The sequence below is a fragment of the Salmo salar genome, chromosome ssa09, assembly GCF_905237065.1.
Source record: "Salmo salar chromosome ssa09, Ssal_v3.1, whole genome shotgun sequence".
NCBI lineage: Eukaryota > Metazoa > Chordata > Actinopteri > Salmoniformes > Salmonidae > Salmo > Salmo salar.
The window spans coordinates 139,016,203-139,029,038 of record NC_059450.1 but is presented as its reverse complement, the minus strand read 5'-3'; the positions used below and the strand labels follow the sequence as shown (position 1 = coordinate 139,029,038).

At 46.1% G+C, this 12,836-nt stretch overlaps 1 long non-coding RNA gene across 10 annotated transcripts; it reads right to left on the bottom strand.

Annotated features, from left to right (window-relative positions):
- Nucleotides 1-143: 143 nt before the first annotated feature.
- On the bottom strand, nucleotides 144-12,292 carry LOC106613053 (uncharacterized). 10 transcript variants are annotated; one of them, XR_006771210.1, is made up of 25 exons: nucleotides 11,865-12,292; nucleotides 11,571-11,771; nucleotides 11,268-11,389; nucleotides 11,086-11,179; nucleotides 10,704-10,815; nucleotides 10,480-10,620; nucleotides 10,086-10,275; nucleotides 9,700-9,849; nucleotides 9,277-9,531; nucleotides 9,049-9,148; nucleotides 8,680-8,877; nucleotides 7,632-7,711; nucleotides 6,504-7,281; nucleotides 5,978-6,269; nucleotides 5,621-5,838; nucleotides 3,490-3,619; nucleotides 3,138-3,347; nucleotides 2,797-2,991; nucleotides 2,032-2,593; nucleotides 1,734-1,871; nucleotides 1,551-1,615; nucleotides 1,077-1,412; nucleotides 838-925; nucleotides 615-713; nucleotides 144-466 (listed from the first exon to the last, which is right to left on the bottom strand). It is a non-coding gene; the product is annotated as an uncharacterized lncRNA (long non-coding RNA). The 10 variants fall into 10 exon arrangements; XR_006771209.1 differs by having other exon boundaries at nucleotides 10,092-10,275; XR_006771208.1 differs by having other exon boundaries at nucleotides 5,978-6,328; nucleotides 9,700-10,275.
- Nucleotides 12,293-12,836: the final 544 nt, after the last annotated feature.

Below are 12,836 nucleotides of genomic sequence, written 5' to 3'. Positions count from 1 at the left end.
GTAGCTAAATTGCATCAATGAGTGTTGGCTAAAGTTAGTTTCTAGCTAACGTTAACATTAGCTTACGTCTATGAGACTAGACGTTTTCCAATCTTTTCAGGTCAAGTGGCCTCCCATAATACAACTTATAAGGATAGGCAAAATCAGCAACAAACAACTTTATTGGTTATAAAAACCTGAAACTAAAATATTTTTACAGGCAACATAACATTCTCATAATGCAATGGGTGTACCGCCAGCATTCAAGGTGCAATAGTGCACTGGCTGCCTTTGTTGTGTGAACACAGTAAATTGTGATGAATAGACTGAACGCAGATTATATACACACTCGTAAAATATATTTTACATTACTGATTAAACTGTACAAAAACACATGTAAGTACAAAATAAGTGCAAACACAGAACACACGACAACAGATAAAACTGATATTCAGTATCATTGCGGAGACTGCTTGGCCCGTAGCTTCTGTGAAGAGAGAAAACAGAATTCATATCAATTCAAACTGACTAATGTATCTCAATCCACTTCAACTTTCAATTAATTCAATATACAGTAATGCCAGATACAGTATCATGTTTAATTCCTTTAAAAATTGGGGTATTTTAAATGTTACCTTGTGAAACTCTTTGGCCTTCTCCCGTTTTTGGCATATGCCTCCTGTCTGCTCCTGACCTCCTCCTGAAGCTTTACCTCATCTAGTCGGCTGTACAACCTGCAGAGAGACCATGAGAGAAACGGGTGCCGCTGAAAAAAACTCTTAGGTACCAGAGTAGGATATCATGTTAATGTGATGTGTGGTTGGGTCTTGTTCCAGCAGAATAGAAAGAACTTGTCACCTCTCTGTTCTCTGGCGCATGTCAGCCACATCCTGTATCCTCATCTCAGGAGTGCTGATCCTCACCTCCCCAACCTTCTTCAGCTTGGCTTCACTCACCGAGGACAAAGAGAGGACTCTGTTCAGTAACACTACAACACCTAAGACCAAGTGTTTGACCCATTACTAACCCCACATTCCTTCCCCAAGATTTGCAATGTGTTGGTTGGTTAACACAATATTAGACGTATCTATTGTTACCTAGCATGGGAGGCTGCAAGGGAGTTTGGAGCTTTGGCTGTTGCTTTTTCTGCTTGGAATCCACTCCTGCATGGGTTGACTCTGCACTCCTCCCCTCCCTCCTGGGTTTAGTAGTGGATGACTGAACAGTGGTTGGGTCAGACTGGGCCCTGGTGGTTGTGTTGGCCCTGGTCTCAGTGGTTTCAGACTGGGCCCTGGTGTTTGCTTTGTCTTCAGACGTCTTGGCCTGAATCTCCTCCACCCTGCGGGCAGACCTCTGGATCAGGGCTCTGCGTTTCTGCTGGAAGGCCTCCTGTAGATTCACGCTGGGACACGACTGGAACTCCAGCAGCATTACTTGCCATGGAAAGAAAAAATATATATAAACAAGGATTCACGTATGTACTTACAGCACTTCAGGACCTTGTACAGACCAAGAAAGGACTCAGAAGGAAAGAGAGAAGAGTCAGAAGTTTCAGGTCTTCTGGTTCTCACCTGCATGAGAGGGGGTTGTCCTGTAGGCTGGCGTCCTCCTCTGGCAACACTGTCCACTCTGATTCCTAGAAAACATCACACCAAGGTCAGAGACTACCCAACAAAATGCATGCAGCGGAGGAGGTTACAGCCGAGACTCAGTTGCTCAGTCTTCACAGACTCCTCTGGTCATTGGGAAATTACCTTTTCCACAATGCCTTATTGGTCTGATACCTCATCCATCTCTCCTTCCTCAGCGAGTCCGTGGTCCTTTAATGTGGTGTCTGTCAGGCTCATCAGGGTCAGCATGGAATCGTCCATTATCCCCTTCACACTGCCCACCTAAGAGAAGAAGAGAAAGACATCAAATCACAAAGATCAACTAATAGCATTACAGAAGACACCTTCTCAAAGCCCGCCTCGAGTGACATCCGTTAAACATCCCCTTCACTGGACCAATAGTCTGAAACATTTGAATAGTGAATTAAATGTAATGACATACCATTATTCTCTCCCAGATGGGAGGGCTGATCTTTGACTCTGAACATAGCTGGGCATCCGGCTCTCCTGCACCCAGGTCCTTAATGGTAATAGCACCTCATTGGTCAACTGTCTGAGGTGCTGGTGTGCTCTCCATATCAGTGTCCCCGCCTTCAAGTGGCTTGTCCAAAGTGGGGACATCTTCACAGAGAGAGGGAACATGCTGCCAGACCCCCCCACCTCTGCTCCTGGGGATACATCCAGAGCAGAGTTATGAGGGAGGCACTGGGACATGGTCAGCTGGTACAAGGAGTCGTGCAGGGCGGGCGAGGGCTGAGGTGGTTCCTCCCCTCCTCTCAGGCACTCAGGAGGGGGGGGGTCAGAGGTGACAGACCAAGTGTCGTCCACAAACTCAACTGAGCATGCAGAGAGTTCAAGGTCCCCTGCAGGTTCTTCATGGTCACTTTCTTCTTCGTGGGAACATAGCCCCTCCACTTCCTCTTCTGGAAGGTGAAAGGTCATGGAGGGTTCAGCTGTCTTGTTGTGTGTGACTTCAGCCAGGAGGGGGTGGAAGGAGTCGGAGGCTGGATCCACAGAGACATAACATAGCAAAATATGATTAACAGTCTGAACCTAGTACCTCAGCCATACCATCACAACAAACGAGGGAAAGAGGATTACTAGTTAGGTGGGTCAACGTCAATGATGTAGGAAACGGAGGATGAGGTCAGAAAAAAATATCAGGAAATCCTGATTCATCAATAGAAAACATCTCGAATAGACTTACCCCCAGTCCTGTCTGCTTCCTGGGAGCTGGTGCCAGAGCGTTGCAGGCACTGGTAGTGTGGCAGAAGTTCCAGTCCAGGGAGAAAGGAGCTGCTCAATGAATGGGCTTCAGGGGCTCCCTCTGGGTCAGATGACACTCCTGTCTGGCCTGAGCCTCTCAGATCCACCCAGCCTAGGGAGTTAGACCCATCAGCTCCTAATGTAGGGGGGGTTCAGCACAGCATTAGCAAGAAATGTGCAAAAAGAATTAGAGAGGAAGGGGAATTGTAAGAGGCTGCTGTTTGGAAATTCCCTAAAATAGGATACTGCAATCAAAAAGAAAGATTCTAATTTTATGTGTACCCATCTGGTTCCCAGCAGAACTGAGAGAGAGGTTGAGCTCCCGGGTGTATTTGTCTATGATGCGCTGGATACTGCTGCTGTGTAGGAGTGAGTCTGAGATGGGAGACCCAGGACCAGATACGTCTCTACAGGAACTGTGTCTTCATGAAGAGGAGCCATTGACCGATGATTTCTTCCCTCTTCTAAACCCAGCCAAGAGCAGGGAAGAGTCTTATGGGGGTGGGGAATAAAACAGAGGATTAGATTTCTCCATTTTAAATGCAACTATCATTTATCACATAGAATTTCTGACATGACTGGCCTGGATAGATACTCAATTGATTAGGCTTATAAACAAGTCACACACACACACACTTTTGGTGGAGGTGTGTTCAGGGTCAGTGGTGGCGAAGCTGCCAGAAGAGATGGTGGTGGAAGACAGGTAGTCTGGTTCTGAGGGTCTACCGGCTGACTGGAAGGACAGGATCTCCAACTGGACAAAACTGTTGACAGGGACACAACACAGGGGAAGACACCAGGGTTAGACAAGGTTTGATAACATAGCGACTGTATATACTGTGCATTCAGAAAGTGTTCAGACCCCTTGACTTTTCCACATTTTGTTACATTACAGCCTTATTCTAAAATTGATTAAATAAATGTTTTTCCTCAATCTACACACAACACCCCATAATGACAAAGCGAAAACAGGTTTTTAGAATTTAGACTAGAAATACCTTATTTACATCCTTGTGATGTTTCTACAACTTGATTGGAGTCCACCTGTGGTAAATTCAATTGAATGGACATGATTTGGAAAGGCACAAACCTGTCTATATAAGGTCCCACAGTTGACAGTGCATGTCAGAGCAAAAACCAAGCCATGAGGTTGAAGGAATTGTCCATAGAGCACCGAGACAGGATTGTGTCAAGGCAGAGATCTGGGGAAGGGTACAAAAACATTTCTGCAGGATTGACGGTCCCCAAGAACACAGTGGCCTCCATCATTCTTAAATGAAAGAAGTCTAGAACCACCAAGACTCTTCCAAGAGCTGGCCGCCCGGCTAAACTGAGCAATCGGGGGAGAAGAGCCTTGGTCAGGAAGGTGACCAATAACTTGATGGTCACTGACAGAGCTCCAGAGTTTCTCTGTGGAGATGGGAGAACCTTCCAGAAGGACAAACATCTCTGCAACACTCCACCAATCAGGCCTTTATGGTAGAGTGGCTGGACGGAAACCACTCCTCAGTAAAAAAGGCACATGACAGCACGCTTGGAGTTTGCCAAAAGGCACCTAAAGACTCTCAGACCATGAGAAACAAGATTCTCTAGTCTGATGAAACCTAGATTGAACTCTTTGGCCTGAATGCCAAGCATCACGTCTGGAGGAAACTTGGCACCATCCCTACGGTGAAGCAATGTGGTGGCAGCATCATGCTGTGGGGATGTTTTTCAGCGGCAGGGACTGGGAGACTAGTCAAGATCAAGGGAAAGATGAACAGAGAAAAGTAAAGAGAGATCCTTGATGAAAACCTGCTCCAGAGCACTCAGGACTTCAGGCTGGGAAGGTTCACCTTCCAACAGGACAACGACCCCAAGCACACAGCCAAGACACCGCAGGCATGGCTTCGGGACAAGTCTCTGAATGTCCTTGAGAGGCCCAGCCAGATTGTAAACATGTTGTTGTCGATTCAGCTGTTTGATCCTTTGGGAAGAATAAACTTGGTTTAAGTTTTCATAATGTCCGTCAAGTTCTTACTCTGATAATTAGAACCTAACAAACATAACAAAATGTGGAAAAAGTCAAGGAGTCTGAATACACTGTAAATAATACTGTGGAAAGAGCTCAGTTCAAGTGTAGAAACCCTCATGAAATATGTTTTCACATATACTTCAGGAATATTTGATTTACATCATGGCTCAGAAAAAAAACACAGGCACACACACACACACACACACACACACACACACACACACACACACACACACACACACACACACACACACACACACACACACACACACACACACACACACACACACACAGAGAGCTCAGTTCAAGTGTAGAAACCATCATGACATATATTTCAAATATACTTCAGGACAATATTGATTTACATCATCGCTCAGAAAGGAAACAGAAATCCAGACACGATCACAAGACACACAAATACAACAAACTTATTCTCAAGCAATATCATGGGCATTGTAGGACAGACCACAAACCCTCAGATTTGGTAACTCCTCAATTTATCCACAATATGGTGGACCTCCGAGGGAGCCAAATATAACCAGTAAAAACCCTCAGACATAAATCATGGGTTAAACTTGCCTCAGGAGATTTTCCAGGGACACCTCTCCCAAACTCAGAGGAGTGATGAGACTATTCTGGGCAGACCGGGATGGGATCTAGGTGAAAGGATCCCTGTCCTATACTCCTGTGGTAACCACCCTGGCATAAGATATCTCCCTATTCCCCTTCATCCATTTCCTCCTTTCCTTACCAGGTTCAGGAGAGGCACCAGCCTCCAGCTGTAATCTCTCTCTCTCCAGGATAGCTTGCTGGATCTACCAGACCTGGTTAATGTCTCACTCCCAGCTGTGTGTTCCCCTGCACTGAACACAGAGGTGCTGGAGTGACCTCTCTCAGAGTGGGCCAAGGGGTCCTGTTCTTCTGGAAATGCCCTTTCAATACGAGACAGCCTCACACTCACTTCTGGACCTGTGGACACAGCACACAGTAGCTGGTTAGAGATACACGCTTGTTTATGAAGGATGTATACAAGTGGTCACCAGAGCTGACCACTGCCACATTTGGTGTAGTGTATGGTGCCCCCTGAGGGTGTGGCTGGCTGACCGACCTGTGATCAGGCCTGAGCTCATGCTGCTCTGTCATCACCATGACGACCAGCCTGGCGCAGGCCACCAGGGGTTTGGCTGCTCGGGGGTGGTGGTTGGGGAAGTTGGTGAGGGGCGGGTCTGTCTGGGTGTGAACTCTGGACATTGAGTGTGTTGTCTTGGCTCTGATTAGCTTCTACAGATGATGATGTTTGCCCATTGGACTCCGATGGCCCTGAGCAGAGCTGCAATCAGATGGACACACTCTGACCCCAGGACCTTTGACCCCAAACCATCAGCGATCTCTGAACCAGGCTGGGGGAGCCACACACACACACACCGACACAGAGAGAGACCGGCAGACACAGAAAAGTCTAAACTACTTTAGAGTCAGTAGACAAGAGAGTATATCCACACAATTTCATTGACAATTTACATGTTTGGGCTACCTATTTATTTGTTAGTGTTAATCTTACTTTTTGAATCACTTTAAACCAATAGTGGCCCTGCCAGCAGGTAAAACCCTTGAGGTGTTGTTTGTTTCCTCACCTGTGTGTCGTCAGCAGTGAGCAGTGTCTAACACCTCCCTCTGTCTCCTCCTCTGCTCTTCCTCCAGCCATCTCCGTTCTTCCCTCTGCTCCCTCTGGGCCTCACGTATCTCCTGCCTCTGCCTCTCCACCTCTTCCCCAGACCTGGCTGAGGCCCACAGGACAGGCCCAGGCTTCACCGGGGCCTCCCCAGGGAGAGTAGCTGACTCTTCTCAAAGGGTTGGGCTAATGGCTGGGATGGAGTCAGCTGTTGATGGGAGTGGGATGCGTGGAGTAGAGTGGAGGGAAACAGGATGTGGTCTGTAGGACTGGGGGTCCAACGAGGTAGAGGTGCCAGGTAGCTTCTCAGGGAGGTCCTCTGTGACCCTACTAAACACATTGTCCGCCAGCCAAGCAGAAACACCTGCTCTTTGGTCTCTTAGGCTTTAAGCGGTGGGTTCGAGCTGCACTGGTGAGGCCCTGGAGTTGATATGCGAGCAGACTGTTGCGCCAGGAAGGAAGAGAGTTTGAGCCAAGATGGAGGGCTCCCGTGTGGAGAGGTCCAGAGGGGTGTGAGCTCTAGAGTGGGTACTAAGTGCTACAGGGAGACAGGGGAGCCAGAGGGGAGTTCTAGTGGCACTACCGGGGGAATGATTCCTCCTTTAAAGTGTGGTAGAGGACGGGCTGTGGTACCAGGAGGGAGACATGTTGCCGTAGTTACACCAGAATAGCGGTTTCTTAGCGTGTGTTGGTACTCTTCCAGACGCCGGTGAGACTCTTCCACTGACTGCTTATGAAGCCTAAGAGATGGAAACATTGAAAAATATTGGGGGTTATTCCCAAAAACAACCATAACAGAAGATGTTCATTTTATTGTTACATACAATAGATAGGTGCAGTGAGATGTGTTGTTTTACAAGGTCAGCCACAGCAAATTAGCATTCAGTGCCCTGTTCAAGGGCACAGACAGATTTTTCACCTTGTCGGCTCGGGTTTTCTAACTAGCAACCCTTTGGTTACTGGCCCAACACTCTAACCGCAAGGCTACCTGCCACCCTACGATATCGGCTGTGCACATGTGATACACAAATCAGCAATAGGCAGCTCTTTTAAATTTCATGATACGAATCAACCATTGCGAGAAACACACCTGTTCTGGTCTAAGAGACGCTGCTGATACTCTCTGATTCTCCTGGGGTGGTCATCCTCAGCAGCTGAGTGTATAGTAGACTGCACAGGGACAAACAAAGAACAAGTCAGTGTCGCTATTGCATGTGGAAACACAAACAGTCACACACAGAGCGCAGTTCAAGTGTAGAAACCATCATGAAATATATTGAAAAATTAAATTCTGGGTATTATTGATTTACATCATGACTCAGAGATACTGTGGTGGCTAATTTCTGCATTACCAAATTAGGAGAGTTACAAACACACAGGTCTGAGTTAAACTACATCTTTAATACTTAAGATACTTTTGCAAAAGCACTTTGACCTACAATGATGCCATTGAAAAGTGATTACACAAAAGTACAAATATCTTTTATACCCAAGACCCACCCCTCTCAATGTACATGACGAACAACAGATCTTAGGAACAGTTCAAAGGTTAAGTTCTGTTTGAAAGATATCTATAAAACATAGCAGAGAGCAACTGCTGTATCAAGTGTTCATTGTATAGACCAGTATCTGGTCCTCCTACTCCAAACTGGAACTGTCTCTCCCTGGTACAGTATAGAACAGAACCATTAGCTCATCCAATGGCATAAATCAATTGACAACTCTAGATATTGCCATCTCAAGTAAACCCCCTCTTGACTCCACTCCTGGACAAGCTCACTGAGGGGAGTGAGCCTCTAGGTCATACACTATCCCACAACATAGAAAAGGAGGGAGTGACTTGCGCACAGACATTGTGGAGACAAGTAATTGGTTCCCCATTAAATCACGCCATCCCTTCACATGGTTTAAGAATAGGTAAAGACAATGTTTCATTCTGACTTCTCCCCTCTCTGGGCCCTAGCTAAGGGAAAAGTACAACTGTCAACACCAGAGTCCAAAGGTCACGCCATCCTAATGACAAGTATCTCACATAAGCATATTATGCTAATAAAAACACCTTAATTATCTATGTTACCCAACTAATTCTGATTCATCCGCCACAATACATCCACACAATCCCACCCACATCCACCTACCTCAGGAGATGGAGCAGCAGGGCTGACGTCCTGGGCTGGTGTTTTCAGTGTTCCAGATGCAGCAGCAGTGTCTTGGGTCATGGCCGTCTGCAGCTGCTCCCTCTCTTCCTGGGCCTCCTGCAGTAGCTCCAGCTTGCTCTTCTTCTCCCCTAAATCCTGTAGCAGGGCAATCTGCTCCTGCCTCTCTAGCTCCTCCTCCTGGAAAACAGAGGCACCCACAGGTCAAACTATGAGCTTTCAGCTTTAGAGACACTTTCCCAGAAAGGTAAATACACATTCACTTGTTTTATTATACATCCCCCTTAAGACAGAAATATTACGCAGACATGTTATAGACATGCATGAATACATAGATACAAAAACACACACCCTTCTCTTCCTCTCAGTTTAAATGTGTGGATCTTGATGGCTTGTTTATCAGGATGGAGCAGGGTACCAGCTACTATGGAGTCCTCTATTGTCTCTATAGCTGAACAGATAAGATACATGAAGTAAATAATCAAACAAACACTGGGACGCTATTTTCTCAATCAATGCTTTTCTTGACTCTTCAACGTTTGGTAGCAAATAAAGACGGTCTACTAAGGGCTCTCTAACCTTGTGCTGGCTGAGAGGGGTCAGGGAGTCTGGGACTAGTGGTCAACGGTCAGCCCTGCTTTTCGCTGGCCAGAAAGCCTGACTCAATGGTCGTACCATCTGAGGTCGTGTCGCGCTCTGCTGTCTGAATAGTTTGGCAGTCAGATGTGGGGTCAACCAGCCTCCGGTAGCTCCACTGGTCTCTCTGTGACCTGACACGGGTCAGTAGCTTCTTCAAGGCCTGTCTGGGAGCACCACCTAGAGGCCTGGATGGTTCTACCATTAAAGGTAAAATAATTGTTTACTTTGTGCACATGATCCAACTCCATTTATTACAGTTTGCATAACCTTTTTTGACAACACTATGGTCATCCTCTGATAGTCAGTGATTCAAACATTAATCAAAGCCAGAGTCCAACATCAGAATGTCATCCATCACTTCACCTTCATCCGGTTGTTCCTCTGCCCCAGCCGAGGGTGTAAGGTCAGGAGTGGCCTCCTCCAGGGTCAGGTCTAGGTGTTCATCCTGGCTGCCAGTGGACACAGCTGGGAGAGGCTCTGGGACCAGCTGCAGCACCAGGTCACCTTTCACTCCTGCAGGCAAAAGAGCAGTACAGGTTTAATTAGATGAATAGAGAAACTCCATGCCAATGTACTAATGGTAATTAGGTCTCATAACGATGTGTCCACACTACTGTCTAGGATAGGGTAAATCTCTCCATTTCAATCAAGTAAAACAACTTATCTATGCACCAGGGCAATACCAACAAATTGTGTACTCGGGGCCAGAGCAGAGCACGGAAAAATTCATCCTGATTTGGACCCCCCACCCTTACTACTCTCTCCAGTGTACATGTCCTCAAAGGTGAACTCCATGTCCCTCTGCCAGTCCTCCCTCATCTCCTGTCTCTTGTAGAGCAGCTAGAAGATCTGGGCAGGCATCTGAGCCATCATCTGCCTGCGCCTCAACAGGTCTGTCTGATGCATGTGTTCCAGCTCCACCAGGAGGCACTCTCGGTCCTGACACAGCAGAAACAAACATAGGTATTGTTGTTGTCTTGGCCTTGACGCATACAATATGCATTGAAAGGATTTCAGGCATTCCTTTAACAGCTCAGGACAGATTTAGCCTCATAATGCAGAAAGTTGTACATGGACTTTTCTGTCATGTTATCACTTGAATAGTCTTCAACAAGGTGAGTGTGATTGTGTAGAAATATGTACCTGTGTGAGCCGTTCCCTCCTCAGCGCGTGGTTGCCCCTAAGACGAGCTTTCTCCAGCTGCTCCCGTCTCTCCCTCTGCTCCTCCCGTTCTAGCTCCTGCAGGCGCCGCACCTCCTCCTCTGCCACCTCCCATGCCTTTGGCTGAGGGAACAAAACACACCGGTTACATTAGAAATATCACACTGGGCCATTGCATATTTTTTAGCTTTGAAAGAGTAGATTACCTGTACTGTCAACTTCCCTGTCCACTGCAGTCTCTGGCATGTGATAGTGGGTCACAGAGAAGGCATCTCTGTCCGATTTCTTCACTCCAGGTAGCTTCCTTGACTCAATATTCTGTTAATAGTCAAATGAAATGCACAAAAACCTTAGAATATATTTTCTGGTATTGTTTTGAAAAGCTCTATTCAGACTGCTGTTAGCTCGTACTACAATGGAATACTTTTAAATGTGTGCTTTTAGAATGTTATGTGGGTTCTGTATTCCATTGTTTCCCGCTGCATCTGATTATGAACTATCCATCCGAAACCCACAGGCTCATAATACAACTTTTTAATGGTAGGACCATAGGTCACAATGTGCCCGAATCCTAAACCTGAATTGTACCTCAATTGGGTTGGGTGGAAGGGATGGGAGGTTGGCCACAGTTGCTGCCCTCTCCTTCTCCACTTGTATGGCCTTCTTCCTAGCCTCAATAAAACTTTGGGGAGAAGAAAAACGAATTAATATAAAACAAAGTAAAAATACCATGTTTGTTTGGCCAAATAAAATCCAGTGGATAGGCTCACCGATTTTGCTCCTCCTCCTTTCTGTCTCTGTGATTTGAGCTGTTTGATGGCGTCTCGATAGCGCTCATCTGCCGAACGTTATTCCCCTAATTTCTCTGTGCAATTGCCTCACAGTCAGGCTTCTGGGGAAACATAGAAACATGAAGTGTGCCTTGATCAACCCGTTGTATAGTGAAGTAAAGAGTTATTTTCTGCTCTGGGGCAAGACCTATGACCCTAAACATTCCAACAAAACCCAGTAACATTACACTGGCAGTCTGCAATGGATCACACATAGCTAAGACATGGGTTGAGAGATTTTACATTTTCTTTGGCACTTCTATGTCCCTCTCCCAAAACTCGGAGATTGTCCTGATATAACTTTTGCAGGGTCTCCTGTTTCTCCCTCTGTTGTCGCTCCCACTCCTCCTTCAACTCCTGCGCCAGGTTCTGCAGCTCGCGCTCCCGTCGCTGCCGCACCTCCGTGCGGATTTGCAGGGCGATATACCGCTCCTGTTCCCGCACCTGTGAAAGAGTGGTAGCTAATGATCCGCACTTGGCAGTGTATGCATTGGCATACTGACAGCGAGTGGTTGCTAGCCGTTAGCTACGGTATACCTGTTCTATTCACAGCTTCCTTCTCCTTTCGTGTTCATCTCGAATGAGTTGCGCTTCTTCATTTGGACTTAACCGTAATCGAGCCACTTTTCTCTTCATCTTTAGAAAATCCAGGGATGTTGACAGGCGAAAAGACTAGTTCGCTGGTCAGCACTGGCTGAAAAACACCCATGAAAAACAAAGGCCATCCAGTTGTTGTGATAAGCTAGCTAGCTAGCACCAGACGCTTCATAGCAAAACAAATATACCCGTTTTCCCATTCTACATTGTTTTAAATCTTTATGATGCGTTAGCTAAACAAATAAATAAAACACTCTGCTAATTTGAATTAGCTAACGTTCAAAAGCGTTGCAAAATCATCTTCGAAAGTGTTGTTTATTAACCAAAGCGTTACATCGTCGTCAAACGTCACTTCCTGTATTTTAAACTGCCCGCTAAATCATGTGATTGGATGCGTTCCACCATGACCAAAAACTGAGCGACTATTGCTGCGTTTAGACAGGCAGCCCAATTCTGAAATATAATTGGGTGTTTTTCAGAGCTGATCTTTTTATTCGAAAGACCAAATAGTTAAATAAATCAGAATTGGGCTGCCAGTCTAAACACAGCCTTAGAAATGCTTACAACATGTCATTTATCTGTTGCTGCATTGCGGATGAAAGGACCAGTGCTGTTTAAAGGACCAGTGCAGTCAACTTGATTTTCTTGTGTTTATATATATTTCCACTCTATGACGTTGGAATAATACCGTGAAATTGGGAAAATTATGATAAAGCCCTTTTAGTACAAGTCTTTGGAAAGACCTCCTGAAATGTCAGCCTGTTTTGATGGGATTGAGTTTTGGCCTGCCTGGTGAAATCACAGGCGGTAAACTATTTAATAGACCAATAAGAAAGAGAGTTCCAACCCAATCTGACAATAACAGCTAGTTTTCAGTTTTCCCCTCCCTAATCCCAGACAGTCCTAGCTAAA